We start from the raw sequence: 5,975 nt of genomic DNA on the forward strand, positions 1-5,975 counted from the left end.
TCAAGACTTGTGAACTTCAACTCCCAGAATTTCTCCTCCAGTCATGCTAGGAATTCTGGGAGTTGAAGTCCACAAGTCTTAAACTTGTCCTTTGAAGACCCTTGATATAGTTGATATATGATAGACAGATGATAGATTATATAGATGATAGATGACAGATGATTGATAGATGATAGTTGATTTATAGATATAGACAGACGATTGATAGATGATATCGATGATAGACAGATGATTGATAGATGATAGACAATAGACATGATTGATAGATGATATAGATAGATGATAGATGATTTAGATGATAGATGATAGATAGATGATATAGATATAGACAGATGATTGATAGATGATATAGATGATAGATGATATAGATGATAGAGATATTAGATAGATGATAGGTGATATAGGTAGATGGATAGATACTGTAGATCAGTGTTTGCCAACCGGTGGAAAAATTTTGGTGGTCCACAAAGAAATGTCACTCCCAGAGGACCCCACCCCCAAAGCAATTAATCCAGGCTGGGCAGAAACCCAAGGCTGCGCCGCCCACATGCGCCGCGGGAACCCTCTCCGCCCACTCACTCCTTACCCCGCAGACTTGCCTGCTAACTTGCTATTTTTCCTTTTTTTTTTCTGACCAAACAAAGTTTCCTCCCCCGTAGACCATGCCATTCACGTCTCTCCCTTATCCTCTCCTCCCTGCGTGCCCTAGGATGGAGAGGGGATGGGCCTGGGTCCTCCTCTGACTGCCCAGCCGGCCTCTGCCCTTCCCCGGCCTCCTCCACAATCTCCAGAGCCACATTTCCACTCCCTGTCGGCTGTTGGAGTCCGTCTCCATAAGGGGCATGACAGGGGAAAGCGAACGTACATTCCAACTCTTTATCTTTAAAAGATTGTAGCTAAACTACCAGAGCTTTTGCCTGTGAATATATTTCATTGGAGGACGTGATTGATGACACCCAGCCCGTGAAGGTGCTCAATTGGAGAATCTGATTTATGACACACCCAGGCGGGGCGGGGGGGGGGGAAACAGGGTCACAGAGGACTGTAAACGACGTAGGGCAGAGTTGGCTTTGTTTAGGTCAATGCTGACATGTGGCTCCTTATAAATCATTTGAAGTTGGTGGAAGTTTGGCTCGAGAATCATCTAATTAGGGCGATCGCTGGAATCCTGACATCTACTTTTATACACAACAAGTCCTTGATTTACAACAGTTCATTTAGTGACCGAACTTACACCGACAGCAAAAAGTGACTTACGACAGATTCTCGCACGTACGGCTATTGCAGTCTATCCCTATAGTCACGTGATGAAAATCCAGACGCTGCCCAACTGACTCGCGTTTATGACGGTCGCAAGTTGGCAATCTTCTGACCAGCCGCATCAATGGGGAAGCCAGATTCACTCAACGCCCCGTGTGACTCACTTAAACTTGCCGAAGCTGTTAAGTGAACAACTACAAGGATTCACTTAACTTTGGCAAGTGAGGTTGTAAAATGGAGGGGGGGGGGCGAAACTCACTTAACAAATGCCTCGCTTAGCGACAGAAATTTTGGGCACAATTGTGGTCGTAAGTTGAGGAGTCCCTGCACGATGTGGCCAGATGGCAGAGATCAAAAACCAAGTCAGATTGAGAGAATGTCTCTTCCCTTTGCAAAAATCAGAGACAAAGGGTCATAGTAAAAACACAATATGGGTAATCCTTGATTCATGACAACGGAGCCCAAAATTATTGTTGCTAAGTGAGACAGCAGTTGTAAATTTTTGCCTTTTTATCTTTCTTGCCCCATTTGTTAAGTGAATTGTTGCATTTCTGAAGTTAGCAGCACCTCCACGGTTGAAATTCAGACACTTGACAACTGACTCATATTTACGACGGCCACAGTGTCCCTGGGATCACGTGATTCACTAACAACCATATGAATAACAGCTGCAGTGACTCACTTTTACAACTGGGGCACGGGGCAAAACTCACTTAACACCTTTCTCACTTAGCAATAGAAATTTTGATCACAATTGTGGTCGTAAGTCGAGGATTCACTGCGTCTTGGCTTGGGCACAGTATTTGCTGCAGAGCCAGGAACCGTGTTTTACCCAACCAGGGTTAGTAGTAGGGCTTTTGTCGTATAAATCTGTCGGCTTTTGGAGCGGGAAGAGTTTGCCTGGGAAAGCGAAACGCACAATTCAAATGCTGCTCTGTAGTGCCACCTCCTGGCACGCACACACACACACACACACACACACACACCCCTTTTCATATCTTGCAGGCTTCCATTTCTGTTGTTGCACGCTGTCCATTTAATTCAGTTAAAAGTTTTTGTAGTTGGGTTCAATTAAGTTTTTGGGTTAAATCAGTTTTAACCCTCCTGAGTTTAGAATAGAATTAGAATAGATAGGAAAGAATAGAATAGGGAAGAATAGACTAGGAAAGAATAGGAAAGAACAGAACAGAATAAGGAAAGAAGAGAATGGCATGGAATAGAATAGAATCTTTATTTAGAATAGAATAAGGAATAGAATAAAATAGGAATAAGGATAGAATAGAATAGGATAGGATAGGATAGAATAGAATAGAGAGAAGAGATAGAATAGAGGAAAAGAAAATAAGAATAGAATAGAAAATAGAAATAGAATAGAATTCTTGATTGGCCAAACAAGGAATCTGTCTTGGTGCAAATGCTCTCAGTGTACATAAGAGAAAAGAGACATTCATCAAGAATCAAGACTCATCAGGTACAACACTAAATAATAGTCATAGGGTACAGGAATAGAATAGAATAGAATAGAAAATATGGAATGGAGTGGAATAGAATAGAATAGAATAGAATAGAATAGAATAGAATTCTTGATTGGCCAAGTGTGATTGGACACGCAAGGAATTTGTCTTGGTGCAAATGCTCTCGGTGGACATAAAAGGAAAGAGAGATTCGTCAAGAGTCAAGAATAATCAGGTAGAACACTTAATAATAGGTAAGGAAAAAAATCATTCACACCGACTTAACTAGCTGAATTCCAAGTTAGTGAAATTCTTCTTTTTTCTTTTTAAACAATTTTTAATCTTTTTAAACAACCCCAAATTCAAAAGTGACACAAAAACGGTGAATCCTGACTGCCAATATTCTTCTAAGTGTTGGGGGCACATTTTATTTTGCAAAAATAAAGATATAAACGTGACACAGATAGTCCTCAACGAATTTATTCAGCAACCTCTTGAAGTTACCAAAAAAAGGGGGCGGGGCTTAAAACCGGTCCTCAGACTTACGACTGGCTCTGCATCCTCACACCACCGCAATTCTGGTGGCACATATTTGTGACATCAATACAGGCCAGTTGCCAAGGGTCACAATTTGCATCGTGTGACGATGGAGATGCTACAACTGTTGTTAAGTGTGAAAAACCACCCTAAGTCGTTTTTTTCAGCGCCAATATAACTTCGGTCACTAAGTGAACTGTTGTAACTCGAGGAATACCTGTGTATACAAGTAGAAATATCATCTGGAGCACAGAAACTGGCCAACAGATGTTTGTGGGCACCCTGGATGACTTTGGCGGGTTTTAAATCCAGCCAGGAGATTGTGCCAAAATTCCCCAAGTTATCCCAAGATTTCCAAAGAAATTCCTTATTAGAGATGATAAAATGTTTAGATTTTGCAACCATGAAAAACAGACAAAAACTTTGCATTATACATACGGGTAGTATATTTAAAAAAAAAACCCAGTAACAAACCTGGAATTATTTGAACACGTTGCTACAGCCTCTTCCCATTCAACCCAGCAGCTATGCTTACTCCCTGTTGTAATTCCTATCGCCGTCTGGTCCCACCAGGGAAGAGGATGAAGGCGAAGACTACAAGTCCCATCAAGCTGCACAGGGAAGTAGAGGCACAGCACAGGGTGTGGAGAAGAGAGTTCTACAGAAGTTTGAGGCTTTTAGACTGAGATCCAGGCAATCTTCTACTTGGGTTGATCTCATGAAATGAAGACGTGAGAAGTTATGGTGAAGAATCCAACTAGGATGTCTTACGGACTTCTGCAAGAAGCTTCAAACCAGACATGGGTACACGTTAAGGTTAGATCTTGAGGTCCATCAGGAAGGGCCAGAGACGGACGACACAGTTTGAAGATCAAAAGTATGGTGGGCTACCAGGGACAATCCAGATCAAGGGTCTTCAAACTTGACAGCTTTAAGACTGGTGGACTTCAGCTCCCAGAATTCCTGAACTAACACGATTGGAGGAGGAATTCTGGGAGCTGAAGTCCACAAGTCTTCAAGCTGTCAAGTTTGAAGACCCTTGATCCAGCTGGTAGACATGGTATTCCTTCACCGTGGCCATTTTTCAGAAGGGTGGACTTCCAAGTCTTCCACTCAACGCAGTCTCCCTGCTTACTCCCTATTCTAATTCCCACCACCACCTGGTCCCACCACGGAGAAGATGAAGGTGAACGCAACGAGCTCCATCGCTGGTTGGGGAATTCGAGTGTTGAAGTCCACCCATCTTAAAGTGGCCAGAGTTGAGGAACACTGATCTTAACATCTGGATAGTTCCTGGTGGGTCCATCACAACTCATGGTCTTCAAACTTTTGAGGCATCCTCAGCCATGGATCACTTGAGAAGACACCCAGATCAACCTCTCCATGGAGAACGTCCTTCGTCTCATCAGGAGCTTCTCAAAGAAATCTCCTTTTTTGAAATAAACCTTCCCACCCACCCCTTTACTTCCTGCTCAGAATTGTGACAGGTGGGGAAGACGCCCAAAGCGATAGATCAGGTACAGTACCTAGAGCCCCTTACGTAAACGTACAGGGCAGTCCTTGAATTGTGACCATAATTGTGTCTGGAATTAGTCGTTAGTTGTTGCGTGGTTTGCTAGGCAGGTCATCATCTAGCCGTCCTGATTTTATGACCGTTTTTGTTTGGCGATGGTTGGGAGGGAGGAAGGAGGGAGGGAAGAGAGATGAGAAGGGAGGAAGGGAAGAAGGAAAGGAGGACACATGAGGAGGGAAGGAGGGAGGAGATGAAATGAGAGGGAAGGGAGGGAGGGAGGGAAGGAAGAAGGAAAGGATGGAAGGAGGGAGGGAGATGAGAAGGAAGGAAGGAAGGAAGGAAGGAAGGAAGGAGCAACAGGCTGACTCTATACGCCGCTTAGAGAGGACCGTGAAGCACTGTGAAGCGGTATATAAGTCTAAGGGCTATTGCTAACTAGGAATGAGGGAGGGAGGGAGGAAGGAGGGAGGGAAGGAGAGATGAGAAGGGAGGAAAAGATGGAAGATGAGAAGGGAGGCAGGGAAGAAGGAAAGGAGGACACATGAAGAGGGAAGGGAGGGAGGAAGGAAGGAGATGAAATGAGAGGGAAGGAGGGAGGGAGGGAAGGAAGAAGGAAAGGATGGAACGAGGGAGGGAGATAGGGAGGGAGGGAGGGAGGGAGGGAGGGAGGGAGGGAGGAAGGAAGGAAGGAAGGAAGGAAGGAAGGAGAGCCCATGATGGTCTCTGAGCTTGGTTGTTTTCTTGCAGACATTTTATGACCCAACTAGGGAACATCATAGGGAATAAGGGAGGGAGGAAGGAAAGAAGGAAGGAAGGAAGGAAGGAAGGAAGGAAGGAAGGAAGGAAGGAAGGAAAGGAAAGGAAAGGAAGGAAGGAAGGAAGGAAAGAAGGAAGGAAAGGAAGGAAGGAAGGAAAGGAAGGAAGGAAGGAAGGAAGGCCAGGCTGTGTCGGGTCCTTGATGGTCTCTGAGCTTGGTGGTTTCCTTACAGACGTTTCATGACCCACCTAGGTAGCATCATCAGTGCCGGGGGTGCAAATGGGGATGCAGTGTTTTCCTCATTCCGGGCGCTAGAAACACTCTTGAGGTTCTCCTCACATACCAAAACAAGAAGGACAATCCCACCCTTGGTCTTCTTGCAGAGGTCCGCAAAATGAAGAGGTGGGGGAAGGAAGGAAGGATGGTCCTCAGAAGGCACCCAAGGCCAGACTCT

This window comes from Pseudonaja textilis, chromosome 5, assembly GCF_049901715.1.
Source record: "Pseudonaja textilis isolate UNSWEBS1 chromosome 5, rPseTex1.2, whole genome shotgun sequence".
NCBI lineage: Eukaryota > Metazoa > Chordata > Lepidosauria > Squamata > Elapidae > Pseudonaja > Pseudonaja textilis.